Source organism: Syzygium oleosum, unplaced genomic scaffold (genome assembly GCF_021117445.2).
Source record: "Syzygium oleosum isolate NSW1041296 unplaced genomic scaffold, Sole_v2.1 Sole_v2.49, whole genome shotgun sequence".
NCBI lineage: Eukaryota > Viridiplantae > Streptophyta > Magnoliopsida > Myrtales > Myrtaceae > Syzygium > Syzygium oleosum.
The window spans coordinates 1776446-1798466 of NW_026607533.1; the positions used below are offsets into that span (position 1 = coordinate 1776446).

A 22021-nucleotide genomic window follows, 5' to 3' on the forward strand; every position below is an offset into this window, starting at 1 on the left:
ATACTCGAAATTATGGAATAGGAAAAGCCACAATGAATAGTGGTGTGTGTATTCAGTCATCCAATGGTGGCAGTTTGAAAGATGATTTTTATGGCTTGTTGGATGAAATCGTAGAGATAGAGTATCATGGACCATTAATTTTGCGGGTTGTGTTATTTAAGTGCATGTGGTTCGACCCCGTCAAAAGAATGAATGTGCATACGAAGTTTAATTTGGTTGAAATAAATCACAAGAAAAGATATATGAAATATAAACCATTTGTCTTGGCACAACAAGCAATTCAAGTATATTATGCATCATATCCTAGTTTGAAACGTGACAAAGCCGATTGGTAGGCTGTATGTAAAACCAAAATACGAAAAAAAATCGAGGAACATTGGAAGGACACAGCATATCAACAAGAGAAAGTTCGTCACACGATTGAAACTAATGAATATACTATTCCAACTTTACGATATCCATGTGGAGCGATGATCGATGTGGATCCAATTGAAATTCGCGAATCAAATTTTGAAGTTGATACAGAACTTGATTATGAGACAGAGGATGAAGATGACGCGCATGAAGAAGATGAAGATGAAGACGAAGATGAAGACGAAGACGAAGCTAAAGATAAAAGTGAAAATGAAGATGAAGATGAAAAATATGATTTTTGAGACTTTTTACTATTTATGTGTAATTATTATTATTATTGCGACATGTGTTTTTTTTTCTCATAAATTTTTGTTATTGTTGTTGTCGTAATTATTATTGTTATTGTCGCCGTTGTTGTTATTATTATAATCTGTGGCTAATTAGCCTCAGATTTAGTCACGGAATTGAAATAGTCAGGAAAAATATTAGAATTTTGCCACGAATTTGAAATTCGTGGCAAAATATTGCACTATAGACTATTTTCGTGGCAAAATTCGTAAGAAATTTCCCACAAATTTTACCACGAAATTCCAATATACTATTTTGGTGGCTTTTTTGAAATTCGTGGGAAAATTGGTGGCAAATTTCGCACGAATTTTCTCACGAATTTCAAAAAACCTCGGGCAATATATAATTCTCCATGAACTTTGAAATTCGTTGCAAAATTCGTGGGAAATTTCTCACGAATTTTCCCACGAATTTAAAAAACCTCGGCCAATGGGGGATTTTTTGAAATTCGTGGGAAAATAGTCTATAGTGCAATATTTTGCCATGAATTTGAAATTCGTGGGAAAATAATCTATAGTGCAATATTTTGCCACGAATTTTTCAATTCGTGGGAAATTTCCAACGAATTTCAAATTCGTGGGAAATTTCCAACGAATTTTCCCACGAATTTTAAGTTCTTGGCAAAATATTGCACTATAGACTATTTTCGTGGGAAAATTCGTGGGAAATTTCCCACGAAAATAGTCTATAGGCAAATATTTTGCCACGAATTTTAAATTCGTGGGAAATTTCCCACGAATTTCAAATTTGTGGGAATTTCCAACGAATTTTCAATTTGTGGGAAATTTCCCACGAATTAGTTCCCACGAATTTCAAATTCTTTGAAAAATATTGCACTATAGACTATTTTCGTGGGAAAATAGTCTATAGGCAACTATTTTGCCACGAATTTCAAATTAGCCCGCCATTGCCGAAAATTTGAATTTCGTGGGAAAATTCGTGGGAAATTTCCCACGAATTTTCCCACTAATTTCAAAAAATACCCCAAGGCCGAATATTTGAATTTCGTTGCAAAATTTCCCTCGAATTTTGCCACGAAAATAATATATAGTGCAATACTTGCCATGAAATTCGAAATTCGTAGGAAAATTCGTGGAAAAATTCGTGGGAAATTTCCGATGAATTTTCCCAAGAATTTAAAAAAACCCACCATTGGCCGAGACTTCAAAATTCGTGGGAAAATAACCTATAGTGTAATATTTTGCCACGAATTCAAAATTCGTGGGAAATTTCCCACGAATTAAAATTTCGTGGGAAATTTCCAACGAATTTGAAATTCGTGGGAAATTTCCGACGAACTTTCCAATGAACTTAAAATTTGTTGCAAATATTACACTATAGTCTATTTTCGCCGAGACTTCACTTTTGTTGCAAAAACACCCTCGCCACGAATCTCCTCAGCGCCGTCCTCGTCGCCGTCCTCACCGTCGCCGCCTTCGCCGTGCACCTCGCCGTCTACGCCGGCGTCCTCGCCGTCCACCTTGCCGTCGACTTCGCCCAGCCCGGTAGGTAACCCTAAACTATTCCTTGAATAAAATGGTGTCGCGGCCGTGAGGGGGTCGCCGCGGAGTTGGCCGGAGGGGGGGTCGCGGCAGAGTTGGCAGGTGGGGGGTGGCCGCCGAGTTGGTAGGAGGCCATGGGTGGCGGCCTAGGGGGCCGGAGGGGGTTGCGGGCGAGCTAGGCGCCGTGGGGGGTCGCCGCTGGCCGGCCGTGGGGGTCGCCGGCGAGCTGGCCGTGGGGAGGAGGGGCGGTTCGGCCGGCGAGTTGGCCGTGGGGGGTCGCGGGCGGCGGCCGTGGGTGGGGGCATCGCCGGTGAGTTGGCCGTGATGGGGGGGTCGCCGACGAGCTGGCCGTGGGGGGGGGGGTCGCCGGCGAGCTGGCTGTGGGGGGGGTCACCGACGAGCTCGCCGGAGGGGGGGTGGCGGGCGACCTCGCCGGAGGGGGGGTCGAGGCCGTGATTTCGGCACGGTTGTCGATTTTTTTTAATGATTTTTGTGCTAAGATATAAACTTAGGTAAAATGCAGATTAAAAAGGGAACAAATTAATGTGTTGCATTCGTGGCAAATTTGCTTGTTGAACGTAATTTGTGATCTTTTTTCTAGGTCTGTACTAGAACTTTGCGAAATAGCATATTTGAGGCATAAATTTGCACAAATGTGACATCAGAGTTGATACTTGTTGTAATTGGTTCTGCACATTTAATATGCTTCATTTTATTTTTCGTGGAATCTGATGTGGTCCAAATTTCAATAGGTTGCTTCGACGAGGGCCAAAGATTGCTATTTATCAGAGGCGATAGTCGGTTTGTTTCAATTTGTCGAGTTTATTTATTGCTCTTTGAAACAAAATGGTAAGGAAAATGTTTCAGTCCCTAATACATGTTCACATTTTTAAATATATTTGTCTAACCTTCCTACTTGTCAGTTTAAACGTGGAGGTTTCATGCATGGTTCGGGTTCACAAAGAAGATCAGCCCCTTCCGCTGCCTCGTCCTCGTCCCTGACCCTGTCCTCTTCCCCTGCCCTTTCATGTAACCCTCAACCATAACATGTTCATGGACAACACGAACACATTGGCCCATTCTCCGACCCTCAACAACATATTAGGGTAAAACCTCGGGACATGCGAACTGAATTTACTTCAGTTCCATCTCCGATTCCATCTCCTTCGGTTCCACTTTCTTTTTCAGTGCAACACTCGAATGATGAAGAAGATACCCAATTCATTATATGCCCATGTGGAGATTCGTAAGTACTTCATTTTTTTACGTATATATAAATTATCGATGTAAACAAAATTGTCCATGTTGCGAATTATCCGTATGCTTCATTGTCACATTATACATATTATTATAACATGTTTTCAGATTCACGGATTCTACGTATGTTGTGAGGGAACTTAATAAAATAGTCAATAACTGTTGGATGGGCCAGTTTATTACTTTCAGCAGCGCTCCCGCAAAAGTAAAGACTTTGTGGTGGAATGAGTTCAAGGTTAGTGTTGTCTTTCTATTTTCTCACAAACTAAGTTCGGTGTAGCATACTGATGGTCAATAATGAATTTTGTCACGAATTGTCTGGTACATTGTAATGGATATGTGACATGTGACCCTACTGGATAACTTTCAGTTGCTTTTCCAATTGATTGTACCGTAAGTTCACGTGGGATGAAATGGAAGAGGATGAGGTTAGAAGAATTTTCAAGAAGAAAATCGGTGATCACATGCGATATGTGATAAATAGAGCGAAGAGAAAAAAAGAAAAGCCGACCTTTTTTACAGCTAACAATTGGACGGAAATTACGAGAACTTGGGAAACTGAAAAGCATAAGCAAATGTGTGAACAGAACAAGAAGAATCGAGCTTCTAGTTCTAGTGACGGGTTTGCATCTGCCACATATGCTGGGGGCTTTATCAGCATCGGGGAGCATAAAAGAAGAATGGTAAGTCTATTTATACATGTCAGTGCATTTAATTCAATGATTACTCATTTATGTTTATATTTTGTAGGCAGATGAATTGGGGACGGAACCCACATTTATAGCTACATTTGAACGCACATTCCAAAAAAAGGATAAGACATGGACTGGCGCTCGAGCAAAAGCTATTAAGGTACGTAAGGTTATAGTTCGGACTTTATGGAAACTAGAATGAAAATCATGAATATTTTTAATATTTATGGTAATATATATGAATTTATTTTATTTCCATCTATAATGTTAATATAAGAAAAATATGATGAACTTTTAATGAGCACTGTTAGTGGTGATGGTGGTGATGGTGGTGGTGATGATGGTATTGCCGTGTCTGAGCCATCGGTTGACAGTATGGTATTATAGGTGGAGGCAACGGGTGGGATGAAATGAGGAAAAATATTTGGGATGGGATCCTTATCAAGGATGTACAAAACGAAGGCTGCTGCAACTTCATCCTCCAATGCAGTTGTTTCAAGGAGGACACGACATGAGGAGCATATGACCCAAGAATTGAGCCAACTGAAATAGTTACTTGTACAGAAGGACGAAGAAATGAAGCATTTACTTGGACAGAAGGACGAACAAATAAGGGTAATGCAACAACAAATGCAAATTATCATGCGACATCTCAACATCGATCGCAATGAGGTTCCTCCTCTACCTCATATTAATCCAATTGATGATGGGCATAATGCTGAGCCACACAATGATGCGGCGATTGGTGACGATGATGATGATGCTGATGATTTTATTGTCAGTCCTTCCTAGTTTATTCTCGAGTACCAAAACTGCCAACGTTTTATGGTTGTCCCGCGTTCTTTCAATATTTTGAATGTATCACCTGATGTTTATTAGTGCTTAGCTGTCTCTTTGTATTATGAGATTGAATATCGAATATTATCATGTGAGACTTTGCAACTTATGCATTGAAGAAATTAATATTGCTTTCTTACCAAAAAAAAATAATATTGCTAATAATTAGATTTAAAATCGAAATTGTCGTTAAACAAAATTCGTCGCAAACTTAGCGACGAATTTTGTCATGAATAGATTTCGTTGCAAATTACCAACGAAAATTGAAATTTTTTATCGAAAAAATTCGCGATTTCCCACGATTTTTGCAACGAATAATTAGCGACAAATTTTGCAACGAACTTTCCCACGAATTTTGTTTTCGTAGGAAATTACCAATGAAAATTGAAATTTTTTGTCGGAAAAATTTGTGCATTTCCCACGATTTTTGCAACGAATAATTCGCGCCAAATTTTGCAATGAATTTTCCCACGAATTTAATTTTCGTCAGAAATTACCAACAAAAATTGTAATTTTTTGTTGGAAAAATTTGCCATTTCCCACGAATTTTTTTTTCGTCGGAAATTACCAACGAAAATTGTAATTTTTTGTCGGAAAAATTCGCGATTTCCCACGATTTTTGCAACGAATAATCAGGGACGAATTTATATATGATTTTTCCAACGAATTTACCCACGAATTTAGTTTTTGTCGGAAATTACCAACGAAAATTGTAATCTTTTGTTGGAAAATTTCGTGTTTTCCCACGAATTTTGTTTTCGTCGAAAATTACCAACGAAAATTATAATTTTTTGTCGGAAAAATTCGCAATTTTGCACGATTTTTGCAACGAATAATTACCAACGAATTTTTCCAACGAATTATTAGCGACGAATTTTGCCACGAATTTTTGCAACGAACTTTGCCACAAATTTAGCCACGAATTAATTTTCGTCGCAAATTACCAACGAAAATTCAAATTTTTTGTTCGTCGCTAATTTCGTTGGAAATTACCAACGAATATTGCCACGATGTTTCCAACAAAGAATTAGCAACGAATTTTCCAACAAATTTAGCCACGAATTTATCTACGAATTTTGCAATGAATTTTTTTGCGTCGGAATTTACCAACAAAAAATTAAAAATTTTTGTCGCAAAAATTTCCAACGCCGAATTACCGACGAATTTTTTTTCGTCGGAAATTCGTTTTACCATGAATTTTACCACGAATAATTACCAACGAATTTTGCCGCGATTTTTGCAACGAATAATTACTAACGAATTTTCCAACGAACTTCCAACGAACTTTCCAACGAATTTTCCAACAAATTTTGCCACGAATTTTCCAACGAATTTTCCAACGAAAAAATTTCGTTGCAAATTACCAACAAAAATTTAAATTTTTTGTCGCAAACATTTGCGACAACGAATTTTTTTTCGTCGCTAATTTCGTTGGAAATTCGTTTTCCAACGAATTTTGCCAAATTCTTCGTTGGAAAATTCGTTGGAAAACTCTTGTTTTTTTGCAGTGATCGTTACTCTCCCACATACCCTTATGGCCTCAATCCCCCACAAAGACCTTCCAAGTCTAAGCTACACTTGAACTTTGTCATAACAGTGAACCTCGTCAAAACATACTTCCACATGCACCTCTAGCCACTCTAGAAGCATTCTCAAACAAATCTTCTTTATCGCAGATAAAGCAAAACCACTATTGCATCTGTTGAGAAAAATCCCTAATGAGTTTTGAGGAATGACAAAACTATCTATTACTGATCAGAATTACACTTAAGTTATTTGACGTAGGTAAATACTGAGTCATCAGACTTAGACGATGAAAGGACTTTGACATCAGACTCAAAATTATTCGTCAGATTCAATGAGTGTTGTTTTTGACAAGTTTATGCAGGATAATCAAATTAATATCTCAGGATATCCTAATTGGTAATCACAAGATCGTTCCTTAAATACGAAGAACTACACTTATGAAAACCTTGATTTGATTGTATGGGCGATCAAATCACTCGGAAATAATGGTTCTTTTTCTAATGGCTATGCATCCTATTTTGGGAAGAATCTCCAACGGGTTAATTTGGAGATCAATCCTCTGAATACTGTCCAACGAATAGATTGGAAGTAGAGGAGTATAAAAGGAGTTCAAACGTCGTACAAGATATAAGAACTAAAATCGAGAATTTCAAAGTTTGAATAGAGCTTCGATCTTACACACTTGTGATTACTGTATTCCACGTTGTGACTTTAGAAAGAAAATTACTCGAATGAAGAGTGTATATGATAGTTCAGTCTATCATCTGTGAAGCACTGCTCTTATAATCTTCTGGTGATTCAATAGTGAAACACAGCTAATAGGCTGCCAACGTGGAGAGTGGACGTAGGCTTGATAAAGCCGAACCACTATAAAGTTCTGTGTACAGTATTCTTTATCCCTAAACTTTCATTTATTATTGCTGACATTATACTGTATACATATCTATCAAACAAGTTCGTCAGAACATCATCTTAGTCATCAGACGCAATCATCTGACGACAACTTACATCCAAATTTGTAATTCGCATCCATCTGATATTGTACGTACGAGTTGTTGACCTCGACTATATTCATTCCGCACATTTAAATCATAAAATTTTATAAAATCACCTATTCACTCCCCTCTAGGTGATAACACTAGCCGTAATAGCATCCATATTTGTTACAAGCTTGAACATGCATATTGTCAAACTTTGTAGTTATAGCAACCGTTGGCTATACAGGTTTCACATCGCTACATATATCATCCGGGTCGATTACCGTGCCAATGCCTGCTACCTCAGGAGTTTAGGCTGCAACTTCACCTTAAGTTGAACACTATCCAGATTCGTATACGCATTGTCATAATCTATCATACCCAAAAGTATTAGAGACTTGTCAAATGTAACTTCTTTGCTGACAATGTATAAATTTAATTCTGAGCACTACAATTGATAGCCCCACTTACCTTGTGTATAGCCTAGGAATATATTGTTGAAAAAACCTCCCTATGTTATTTGGAGATGACAGAGTAATCCAACATTAATGGCAAGCAGTTCATTGCTTGATAGATTTAGATTGTATCGCAAACAAGTTAGTTAAAACCAGAAGTGCTATGTCACTCTATTAAGGATAAACAAGATATTGGATGCGAAGGTATCCAAAAAGTTGAATGGACCTTGAACAGGTCCTGTAGGAGTTTGTGCAGTTGAACAACCGCTTAGTGGAAAGAATTTGTGCCGATCGTAAATTTGCTGCTCTCAATGATGGTCTTTGACACACGGAGTTGTAAACTACTAAGCACGTGCAAAAAATGCAGATGTTCCTCGAATTATGGAAAATACTATCAGCATCAGTATGAAATGGACTGTAAAAACAAAATGCAGAAAAATGCAAGATATCTCCTCAAAACAGTTTGAGAAATCTCACTGAAACTATTTAGTAATGCAGACTAAATAGTCATCATGATAACTGGACCACAACACGTAATCGATAGTTCTCATAACTCATTTGACCTCTCAATTTCGGTCCACAAAAGCAAATTAAAAGTGAAAATAGCACCCATAAGACAGCTATAGACATAAATTAATTAATGATCCTTATTTAGTAAACAAAACCTCTTTCCTATATGTAAATAATATATATATATATATATATATATATAATGTAATGTATATGAGATCATATATCATAGATGTACGTCAATAAATTTATAGGTAAATTGATAGCCTGAAAAAAAAAAAGAGAGTAGATATAATTACCCTGCGCAATTCTCTTAACCCTTATTTTGTTATAACTAGAAGCATAATACGTAAATAGTATAAAAGAGAAAAAACAGATCAAATCATTAATTGATGAGTTTAGATTTATTGCCCAATACGTCATTATTAAATCCGAATTAATAAGTAAGGCACACCGATGCCAATATTTTCTAATTGATTCAGACGATTCAGTTTAAGATGATGCCAATTTTGTGACGATGCGATACAAATTACAAGACTCCATTCCGCCAAACTTTACATATTTTTTTATTGATATCATTGAGTAGCTGATCACAAAGTATTTTTGGATCACAGAAATTGCAGACATCATTAATTCTGACCGCTGGCAGGTGGGCTAGCCAAATCGAAACAGCAGCAGCTGATGTAATTAAGGAGGAGCAAGAGGTCCAGACATCGGTACATAATTAGCGAGAGATTAATAGATTCAAGGCTGGATCAGACGCCACCTTTATGGAACCTGCACGCTAAATCATCTATTTAAGTGGGAGGCAGTTGGTTATCGTCACGAGTGCCCCGGATGGATGATGCAGCCTCACTCCCGGCAGGGTCTCCCCCTGATATCTTTAGAACCCAAAGACGCAGTTTGTCGGCGAAGCCACGAAAGAGAAAATCTCCGCACCTAAACGGAAGATACGGGAAACCGAAGATAAACATGATAATGTAGGTGGCGACGTTTCCTAAGAAATAGATTAAGGATGAAAGCCCAGCGTGTTTGGCTACGGTCAAGAAGACGCCCGCCGAGAATGCCGGAGCCATTGTGCCAAGAGCTACCGCCATTGGGACATTTGACACGAGAATGACAACTTCCGCCACGTAAGGATCACCAATATATGAGCAGAGGAGGATCACGAGTGCCGTGATCGAGCTATACATGGCAATGGAGTTGCAAGTCACAAAGATAACGTAGATCATGGCTTTTTCGCGCAATTTGCGGCTACTAGCATTTCCTTTGGAACCATTATATCCTCCTGGAACGATAAAGCCAGAAGCGAAAGTGACAGAGGCCACAAGCGCCGCCACGACCGCATAAGTATTTACTTGGTCCCTATTTCTTTCCCAATCTGGCGGCCCCGGTCGTTTCCATAGGCTCCGACCGGTTGGCTTGCAGATAGTTAATTCTCCACTTCTCGGTGTTTTGGCAGATATTATAGTTGCACGCGTAATTCTCTGCAAGCAGTGAGTCAAAGAATTAAAGAAAAAAAAAACCAAACACGTTATGATTTTTGCCACTAAATTACAGATGTGGGTGAGAGCACACTAAATGACATGCCTCACTAATTTATGTTCTAGTTCTGTTCCTGATTGGTACAACAAATGATTACCCGCGAGAAAAGTGTAAAAGGTTGTACCTTCCCAAGTGATGGTTCAATTACTTTAATGTCGTGCTCTACCACGTCGAGAGCCGTCATATTATTGTTGTTGACCAGCTTCAGATCAACCCTACTTTCTCGTGAAAGAAGCACGACCGAAGGTTGGCAGTGCAACGCAGCCAGATGCAGAGGTGTATTCCCATCGAAATCTCTTGCATTTATGAGGTGACCAAATTTGGGATTTGCCAATATGTATTTGACAGTTGAAATGCATCCGTACCTTGCTGACACGTGAAGAATGTTCTGTTGTCGCCTAGATGGAAACTCTGCGGGGTCTGGCCATTGCTTAAGTAGCTCCTTGACGATCCCGACACAATCCCTCATGCAGGCAACATGGATAGGGAGATAGCCCATCCCGTCTTGCTCCAAGGCGCTTGTTGGAAACTTCTCGATCAAGAACTTGACTCCATCGAGATAATTGTGTACGCTGCGAAGTGGAGTGGAGTGCCGTCTCCCGCATCTCTCAATTGAAATAGCCACGGCTTCTTTTCCCACATCTCTTCAGCATATCTAAATATAACGCAAGAAGTTAATCATTTGGGATGAACACGATGTCCGTAATTCTTCAACAGGGGTTGATCCCGTTCTAGACGATCGAAAGTATCGGTAGTCGACTCACAATCTTGCCCCTTAGGATAGTAAGCTATCCTACCATATGTGCATTTGGCTCATTACTAGAACTTTGCTTGTGAAACTTGATTTTTCCACTAGTGAAACCAAAATGGAGAAAACAATAGACTGATTAGGAAGTTCAAAGAATAAGCGAGAGCGCGGAAGTAGGGTTTACCCATTTTCTTGTGCAGAATGGCAACATGAACGGGTGACATGCCGCAAACCCTTTGACTCTCTGATCTACTCTGGTCTTGGCCATCGTTTGGCGTTCTCAACAAGAGATCGAGAACCTCCAAGTCCCCTGTTTCGACTGCTAGGCACCATGGAGACTTGCTTTCCTTATTCTGATGATACAGCGTATTGGGGTCTTCCCTCACCAGCTGACGGATCACCTCAGAACGGCGATTCCTCACTGCTTCGTGCAGAGCGGAGTTGCCGCTGTGGTCAGTGCAAGTTGGGTTCCCCCGAGGAAGGAGAAGCTTCACTGCACCGGCTCTAGCCGCAATGTGAAGCGGCGTCTCTCCTCTGGAGTTTTGACAGGAGATCAAGTGCTTAGGGACGAAATCGATGACCGCTCTGACAATATCATCGCTGCTCTCTGAATTCCAATGATGTAACGTTAATTTGAGTGCGAAAGTTTGGGAACATTAAAATGCACGCTCACAACCTTGTTACTATACCTGCTGCAGCGTGAAGCAATGTATTCTTGGAGGGGCTACGTAGCCCGAGAAGGATGGGCAACGACGCTCTTTCCTTGGCGCAATGATCCTCCAGGGCTCTGATGAACTCGTCGACGTCTCCTTTCTTCGCGGCCGAGTACAGCAGAGGATCCATAATCTTGTCGTGTTGTGCAGGATCGTGCTGTTGCTGGCACGGGAAGGCCCGGTTTAGTGCTTCCAGTCTCTGCCTTCTCTGCTCCCACTTATCCTGGTCATCTATGGATAGCTTCACATCCATCTCTCCGTGCGTGACTATGCCTGTGACTTTCAGCGAATTGGCCTGGTGTCCTAGGACTCAAATTTAGCAGATTTATAGCCACAAGTCGAGTTCAACTTGATTGGCTTTAATGAACCTCCCCTCAACCCACAATTTGCCGACGGGTCCACTTTCTGCCACAGATATTTCCTTAGGACGACCAGTAATAAGAAAGCAACAAAAAAAAAAAAACTCCCCTTATAATATTATTACTATGTTGCTCATCATCCGATTCAGAACAAAGAAATTAGAGGCAGGTTGGATTTCTTGCATTTTCTCTTTTGAATTGAAAGTTATTTGTCCACCTTCTCGTCAAAGTTTCAAATATTATTTCAAAATTCAAAAAATGGGGAAAACAATTACATCGTTGTATGTGTCAATATTTGTATTTTTGAAAACTGTTTTAGATACTTCACATTCAATAAAAGTCAAATTGCAAAGGAACAATTACAAAAAAATGTAAAAAGACCACAGTTCATACACTGATTCAACCAATGCCCTCATAAAACTCTCAAAAGAAAAGGCTTAAAAACTTTAAACCCTATCCACTGTAACATCAATATTCCAAATTTTTTATCGTCTCACCTATACTCAAACTTGTACTAGTATAACAAAAAAAAAATTAAGGTATTGGTACAATTGGTATAGTTTAAGAGTTTTGGTGACACCAAAAATATTTAGTGTATTAGTGTCACAACTAGCGGAGTTTTTGATTTTTTGTGATATAAAAAAAAGTTTTAATATGTTGATATCATAGTAGGGATGGTTTAGAATTTAATCCCAAAAGTAAAAATGACTAGAGTTCCTTTACCCCAACAATCCACTGCCTAATAAAACTATTAAAAGAAAAGGCTCAACGCAGCGGTCCGTTCTGAAGGGATGTATCGAGAACCGAAACAGAACGATCACGCAGAAAACAGAGAAAATAGACGATGCACGAATTTACCCAGGTTCACCCTCGATTAGGGCTACGTCCTGCAAAGAGATTTCACTATGTTTTTGGTTTACAGCCACTCAACTCGTTACAATGATCAGAAAAACGAGTAAAATATATATATGCCCCAAACGGGCCCAAAACCTAAACCTATATGAAATCTCTTAATCTCGCACCATACGGGTCAGCCCAAACCCGTTGAGGTTTCGGGGGCACTGCCCCCGAGCCCCCACCCGCTCACCGGCGAGCGGGGCAGCCGTCCGCTGACCGGGCAGCGGAACCCCCGTCGGGGGCGCGCGCCCGAACCCCCCGCCCGTGGCCAGGGCGCGGGGCACCCCGTGTCAGGCGCTGCCCCCGAACCCCGCATTCCGCACGCATGGGTCACGTGTCATCGGACAACTCTTCAGTTTCCCTAAGCTCACGTGGGCGTACCCGGTGTGAGAAACAAGGGTCCCCGAAGTATTCGCCAACTCCAACACGTTCATCGTTGCTTTCTTGTCTTTCTTACCTTTACGGGTGACGTCACTTAAGCACCCCGTGGGAAAAAAAATTGTTACATGGCTGTGGTAATTGGTAAAGGCTTGTTGGTTCAGAATTACCTCTTCGTTAAAATTTTCTTTTTAACTCTTTTACTGAAATTTAAATTTCAAAAAATTATACAAAAACTATATTTGTATACTTAGAAATATAAAAAAATTAAAATACGTCAGTCACAAAATTTAGATTAAATAAAAGAATTTATCTAGACACCTCCTAGATTTGAATCACTAAAAATAATAGATCCTCCTTCACTGCAACGAGCATACAACTGAAAGAACATAATCATCCCACGGCAAATGCACGGACAAGAATACACAGACATAAATGAAGACGATCTTCACGCCAACAAAGACCAGAAGCAAGAAATTCCACAGCTGAACTACATCGCCATGATCAGAAAAAACCCATAAACTACATGAAAGAAAGCTGATCAAACCAAAACAAAGCCACTCACCACCCTCCTCGGTTGCAACACAATGCCTTCCTCTCCCTCTCTCCACGCTCACTCTCACTTTCGCTCGTATTTGAAAGCAAAGCCGCGAGGGAAGTGGAGTATTTATAGACGAGGAGGAGGCCCACGGGCTCGTCGTTCTCTTTCTTCTCGTGACGTTGACGACGAAGTGACTGAGAGAGAGAGAGATACAACAAAGGTGTACGAGAGAGAAGTAGATATAAATGAAATGCGCGTGAAATTCGCGTGAAATGAAGGGTGGATTTGTCGGACCATATATTTTTAAATTTCAAACACCTCGCCTTTGCTAAGCCCACCTCTTTCTCGTCCTTGTCCATAAACTCAAAAAATAATTCATTCGACATAACTGCTAAAAAGTTAAGAAATATGTCTGGTCATGTCATTTTGATCAGCACCCAATCCCCGGTACTCAAACATAACCGTTTTTCAACCAAAAAAAAAAAGACGTAACCGTTTTTTACACTCTAGATCACTCATGAGTTTCCTTATCAATGGATACACTAATGATACACACACATCTCCATTTTAGAGCAATTTGCCTTACCCTCGGTACCCATGACAAAATAGGATTGCCTGTTGTGACAAAAATGGCGCTATTTGATACTTGTTTTCTTGATCATCAATACGCTTGAATTGGTACAATCGTTATGACCCTAAATTCTGGAATTGTATTCATAATATCGTCTCCAAATTTTCAACATAGCTCTTTCAGACCCCAAACTCTTATCGGCATTGATGATCGAGCTAGAGATTACCGATGCTCTTTAGACTCCAGATTTTACTATGTTGATAATACATCTCGAATTTGAGCCCGTAAAGGAAATCTGATCCAAGTGAATTTCCTAATTTACGTAGATTTCTTAAAGGGGTATAAGATGGAGATTTAATCGATTATCACACATTAGAGCAAACATGATGAGTTTTACACTTTGATTTTTGTTAATTTCCTGAGTGAGTTCTCTGTGAGAGATATACAATTTTGGGTTTGCTTTGGTATAATCTAGGGTTGGGATACTGTTAAGCGATTGAGCAATCACAAACTTCGTATTCTCTGGATTCGTAGTGGGTTTTGGCAGGTGGTTGTCCCCATGGTCTAACACTGACTCTCGGACCAAACCCCGTAAATTTCTAGTTTACTTAGTTGATTTCTCTAGTGATTTCTATTTCTCATTTTAGACTTGAATTGCAAGATCCGGTAACTTCAACATAATTTTCACAACAATTATAGTTTCTATAGTTGATTTGGTGTTTTGTTAGTCTGATCACTATTTGGAAAAGTTGTGCTCACAATTATGTCCGGAGCAAGAGTTGAAATTTAGAAGTTCAACAAGAGTGACAACTTTGGGCTGTGGATCATTGAGATGCGTGCATGTTAACAACCTAGGATTTGGCCAAGATTGCGTTGGATGGTAAAGATAAACTTCCAAAAACAATGAAAGAGGTTGATAAGGTAGTGTTGATAGAGAAGGCGAAAAGCATAATTCTATTGAATATGTTGGATAAGGAATTGATTGAAGTGGCCGAAGAGAAGATGCCGCAACATTGTGGGCAAAACTCGAGGCACTTTATCTAATTGAGGATTTGAATAATCGTTTGCATACGCTGAAAATGATGTTTCAATTCAAGGTGGTTGAAAGCACATCCACAAGAGTTTAACAAACTCATGATTAACTTGAACAACGTTAATGAAGTATTGCCTAATGAGAAATAAGAATGTGTTGTGGGCATCTCTGCCATATTCTTTTGAACAATTTACCAATTTATTGCTACAGAAGCGCGCTACAATTATCAAGGAAGAGGTATAGTCTGTCTTATTTTCTAAGGAATGGCAAAAAAGGTTGAGAAGATAAATTAGCGCAAGATAAACGTTTGGTTATCCGGGGTAGAGATGCATACTGAGAGTCTGGAAGTAACACATTAAAGAACAATTCTAAATTGAGGTGGTGAACCCATATCCTATTTTTCTCTCATTCAATGTTAGAGTAGTGTTTGAACAAAAAAAAAATGTTAAGAGTAGATGTGGTGGACTTTGATTGCGCGAGCCCTCTGCACCAAGTTTAGCTTGGGTCTTTCCACGAATAAAAGGAATGATAAAATATCTTCTGAATTAGGTTGGTTTTAGCTCAAGACTAATTGGGTCTGGTCGAGCCTGACACTATCCGCTTGGCTGGCAATCACGCAACAAGCTCTAAGAAAGATTGTCCAATGCGATGCATTTCGACGTGAGTCTCGACTTATAAATCACTTTACGAATTTTCTTTGCTCCAAGGTGCGACTTGAGATTTTATTACATTCTTTACTTAAAGCACTTATGGCATATTTGGTACGAAGGATAGATCCCTTGCTTATTATGGTTATGGCATATTTGGTCGGGAGGATAAATACCTTACTTAATATAATCATGGCATGTCTGGTACGGAGGATTGTCCTTTTATCTTCCCACCTGCATCATCATCGCCTTCCGCAAAAGCAAGGCATCTCAGTTTTTTTGTTCATCTACCAGAGAATAATAAGGGCAATTATGGAGGTAAACAGAGAGAGCGGGAGGCAGCGCAAGGCAAGCTCAAAGGATCATAGAATAAGCAATCGCTGGAGAAAACGGAACTATTCAAAAGGCCAAAAAAGTGCAATGCAGGTCCCAGCTGCTCTCTAGATGTATGCTGCAGACCATTGAGGGAGAGAGTTTTTTTTTTTTTTTGATAATATCTGGTAGTCGAACCCACACTTGAAACTAAACATCTCCACCCACAATCCCCACTGAAATAGTGGGGATTCGAACTCCCTACCTCCCATTTTCCATGTGGAAAGAGTGGCCACTGGAGCAACCCCAATGGTTAGAAAGAAGTTTGTCTGCAAGTTGAGCATGTGTAACATTTAGCCAAAATATTAATTCCTCCATGGTGACTAAGAGAGGTTAAAAAGCAGATGGGTCAGTCCTCCTCAAAACATAATGGTAGCTTTAGTGCAATAGTTAATGTCTCATTAATCACTTAGGTTGCATTTAGCATGGCTTTGGGAATGGATTTTGGGTTTCTAAAGTATTTTAAGCACAATTTATTTCGCGAAAAATGAAGGATTTAAAAAAAAATTTCCTAAAAATAATCGTTCGTATTACTTGATATAATTAGACGATGATAAATATTTTCATTATCAACAACAATTCATATATAAACATTTTTGTGGATGATGAAATTTTTCGTTCATTCAATTTTATAAGCGACATAACGATCATTTAAAAAAAAATATTTTTCAAATTCTTCATTTTCCGCAAAATAGACGCACCCGAAGTGAAAGTTAGTACATTGGGCTAAAACCTTTTGGACCGCTTTGAATGGAAGCTAGTGATTAGCATAAGCAAAGCCCAAAGGCCAAGGTAGGTTTTCCCTTGCTTTGGTTCTGCAGCATTTTCGGAAAGCGCTTTTCGAGGATTAATGAAATTTTTTCACTCACCTTTCTTGCCCTCAAAAACTAACTAAAATTTTGCTCTTACCACCAATTGCCCTCTGCATACGGCAAACTCAAGTAGTCGCGCGCGCCCTCAGACCAATGGCCTTAGGTCTCGTTGGCGACGTCGCTACGACCACCCAAGTGGCCATCAACTTGGCCGCCGAAGTTGCCAAGGATCGGACAAGACCTGGTCACCGAGGTCAAGATCTGGTGCGGAGACGGTCGAGAGAGAGAGAGAGAGAGTATGAGGCTCTCTCAATCTCCTCATCGGCAACGTCATACTACCAGGAGAGTCCCACGGATACACTAGAGAAGGTTACTTTGTGTAGCTGCTGATGAGGTGCGAGAGTGACCGATTATTTAGAGCTGCTCATAGGTCTTTGTAACTCCAGCTTCCATTTCGAATGATCCACCCTAGTTGAGCATGTATATGTATCCACGATATTCACGGATTCCAATTTCACATTAAAATTCATCTCGACACGTGCATTATAATAATGTAACAATTACAATGTTCAACTTACACGATCATTCATTAGATGAATGGTATTGTGTTTGGTATCAATTTTGTAACAAAATTCTTCCGCGTGTCAATAATCCAACGATAAACCGACAGTGAAATTGTTGGAGACAAACGCAGAAAAACAAATACAGAATACAAGGATTTACGTGGTTTGATCACAAGGTGATCTACGTTCACGGGCGAGGCAAGATAAGATTCCACTATAATCAAAGAGAGTATAGTTTTCAAAAGTCGAAACAACGACAAAACCTCACGGTTCACAAAACTCTCCGAAAACAAAATTCTCTCTACATCAATGAAAAAACCTAGCCGCGGTATAAATAGGACTCCCAAAAAAAAATTTCCTCGGGGGCTACACCCCCGAACCCCCCAAGACATTTATTCGCTTGCTCCAGCTTGAGCGATCCGCCATAGAGATGTGTTCGCTTGCTCCAGGTTAGGCCTATCGGCTCAACCCTCCGTGTCATGAATTAAATCTTAATTTTTGTCCACTTTTGGATCACACAAAAATATGACGAGTCGGGTGATGAACCAAATCGAGTACATAAAATTCAAGACATATTTAACAGAAATTAATAATATTTTTTGGATAATTATTTATCCAGATACAAGTTCGTGTTCTCAAACTCTGACATGGTGCATGTGAGTCAATCCAATTTGGCCACGCTGGAAAGAAAGGAGTCAAACCTACCAAGGAAGGTTTTAAAGGTGTCAATCATCTTAATTGTCCTCGTGCGTAAAGTCATCAGGATAATTGTCAAAAAAATCTTATATAACGATTAACTCAATCATAAACTTTTTAATTTGATCAATTTAATTATAACTTTTAAAGATTTGCCAAAATATTCCTCACGGCTAATTTTGGCCGGATCTTTGACCGTCGTGATAGCAGTTTTTTACTCAATTGACAAATCGTCAAAAGATTTAGGACTCAATTTATCAAATTGAAAGTTTAGGATTGAATTAATCGCTGTACAATAAATTTACGACTCTTTTGAATAATTTTCCCTCAAGTCATTCATAATCAAATACGAGTTAATGATAGTCCGATTGGGTTTGCTTGATGCAATTTTTCTCCTTTACGCAACAAATCTGTTATTGCACTATAAAACCGAAATTAACATGGATGTTGGCTTAATACATCTCTTTGTTGTGGCATTTTATAATGCTGGTGTCTTTAGATGTTTTTTTAACCGTGCTTTAGGAGCTATAAAGCCAAGAGACATCATGTGTGAACGTCATCTCCGAATGCCCTTAAAGTTGCATGGAGAAATGCAGTTGATTTTTTATGCAATAGTATCGTGACCATCTCGAAGGGCGAGGGTCACACACTTTAGGTGCGTGTTGCCTCGAGGCGAGCGGACAAATTACCAAGTGTGCGCGAATGGTTTCCATTGCAAGGCGGTGCTAACACTTGGCTCGGGTTCTTCAAAACCCTACCGATAGGCATGTTCGTTCTTTCTTTAGAAGTTGTCACTGACCTATTGGAGGTTGACTAGAAGTCAAATGAAACGCGGGGTATCGTTTCATTTTTGCGAACCGATATCCAAGCAGGTCTTGATTACACTAAAGCCTATTATGTGCCCAAAGTTATTACCTTTTCTCATTGTTCCGAAAACGTTTGGTCATGTGATCTTGCTCGTTATGTAATTCTTAAGCACATCCATCTACGTGACCATGCATTGTGAATTTGCATAATTATAGCCATCAATTGAACAAAACATGTAACTACTTAAACTCTATAATGCAAATCTATGACAGTGAGACATTAATCAAGCATGAACCTACCTAGTAGGGGTGTGTAAAAGAACCGGGACCCGCCCGGACCACCCGAAACCGCCCGGAACCGGTGGTTCCCAAGGGAACCGGTCCGGTTCCCGGTTCCAATTTTTTGGAACCGGTACTGTTTGGGCTGGTTCCCGGTTCCCGGTGTGGAACCGCCCACCCGCCCACCCGGACCGGACCGGTAATATAATAATAATATATTTTATTTTTTAAAATTTTTAATTAAAAAAATTTGACCAAAAAAAAATTAAAAAAGAAGAAAATTTGTTATCACGTCTAAAGCTCTTGTGTAGTTGGGATACCTTGGTCATTTTTCCCAATAATTAATGGGTACCCACTTGATTTATGGATGATGTAGTTAATATAATCGATCATAGTGTAGGAATTGTATGAAAAGTTATGTTCTTTTCCTTTTGTTCTGTTGATCCGATGTTGGTCCATAGATTTTTTTTTTTTATTTGTCTAGGAAAACTTGTTGAGACCGGTTCCATGGACCCGCCCGAGAACCGGACCGCCGGTCCGGTCCGGTTCTCGGGCGGGTCCATGGAACCGACGGGCGGTTCTCGGTTCCAATTTTTGGAACCGGTCCTGTAGCGGGCGGTCTACGGTTCCGGGGTGGGAATCGCCCACCCGGACCATGCACACCCCTACTACCTAGCCCTAATATACAATTAAACGCTAAATGCAATTCCAATTTTTTTTATCACTTTTTATTTATCACTTTTTTATCTTCATCTTTTAATTGAAACATGAACTTACATCCATTCTACCTAAATACTACTAAATTGTCATTCTATCACTAAAATGTCACTTGATTATTAAAAGGGAAAATTACCAAAAAAATCTTAAATCTATTACACTTTTGTTAATTCAGTCCTAAACCTTTTTGATTGTGCCAATTAAGTCCTAAACATTTTCACGTTTTATCAATTGAGTCCATCCAGTCAATTTTGGCCGAAAATCGTTGATGTTGACAAATTTTATTTATTTTTTATTTTATTTTTATTTTTTCTTTTTTCTTTTCTTCTTTTTTTCTAACCCTTGGTCGACAAGGTCGCCAGCCAACCCTTGCCAGTTGACCGACGAGGGCACCAGGCCCTCACCCAACAAGAGCAACGACACCTAGACTAGGCAAGGGTAGATCAGCGACCTCGCCGACCAAGGATTAGAAAAAAAGAAGAAGAGAAAAAATAAAATTAAAAAAATAAAAATTTTGTCCACGTATGCGCCGGTCGTGTCACGTAGGACGGCCAACATCCACATTAACAATTTCTAGCCAAAATTGACCACATGAACTCAAATGGCAAAACATGAAAAAGTTTATGACTCAAATGCCACAATTAAAAAGTTTATGACTGAATTGACAAAAGTGCAATAAGTTTATGATTATTTTGGTAATGTTTCTTTATTAAAATACTAACTTTTTGTACTTTTTTTAATTTTATCACTTTTTGTTGGTCTTTTACCGTCTCTATACTATGAAAAATGTGATTAAACACTCATATGACAATAAACATGCTAATTAAGCACAAATAAACCACAATTACACAAATGCGACCATAATGACGCCTGAGAATACAATTTTGACCTCGATGCCTATACTAAGGCAAAGTGCAACCTGGGAACGCCCCTGGGCACCTCGAGAAGTCCCCTACACACTGAACCGGCCATGGTCCAAGGATCAACCGAGTTGTGAAATTGCCTACACAAAGCTAAATTGATGCCACTACTAGCACTTCTACCATACATTCATCATTTTTAATTTTTTTGATCTTTTTCATTTATATTCGTGATAAGATGATTAAAATCTAATCTACGCTAAGGATGTGCCATTAAATGAAAAATCAACTACCAAAATGTTTGATAACAATATTGCATAAACATGCAAAAAATGCCCAGGAATGATGTGATAATGCAACAGGACCACTGTGGGACTTGTCAGAGGACCGAGACGAGGCCGAATTAGCACCATTTATGGGCTGGATGGTGGCGACCAGCAAGTCCACGGCGTACGCACGCGACATAAAACACGTTAAAATGACGAGAAATCGACGGAAATCAACACTCTAATGAGGACAAGATCTTCCTACTTCAAGCTCAACAAGGCGTGACTAGCAAGGAATACAAAGTAAACCAGCGAGTCAAGGATGACAAACGATACGGTTAGAGGCATAAAAAACAAGCAAATAGTCCACTAGATGCAAAGGAGATAATGCCAAAGGTTATTTCTAATGCTTAAGGGGTATCAAAAAAGGAAATAAACAATGATAACAAGATAAGAATGAACACAATAAAGAGAGGCCGAAGTCATCCGAATGTCCGGCCTGAAACATGACTGGATTTGTACCCGCGGAAGCGAGAGCCGTTTATTTTCCTACCTCCAACAAAAATAAAATGTAAAGGAGATACCTTCAGGGAGGAAGATTGCCGAGAGCAATGATGAGCAACGGAGACCGAGAGGGAGCAAAAAACCGAGAGCTAAGAGAGATGAGGGAACGACGGATTTGGAGAGCGAGTGATCGAGAGAGTATGGTGACAAGATGGAGATGGCGAACAACGGAGATGATAAGACCAAGAGACTATG

General features: G+C 39.6%; 1 pseudogene; it reads right to left on the reverse strand.

The window, feature by feature from the left end:
* Positions 1 to 9223: 9223 nt before the first annotated feature.
* On the reverse strand, positions 9224 to 13724 carry LOC115665800 (protein ACCELERATED CELL DEATH 6-like; annotated as a pseudogene).
* Positions 13725 to 22021: the final 8297 nt, after the last annotated feature.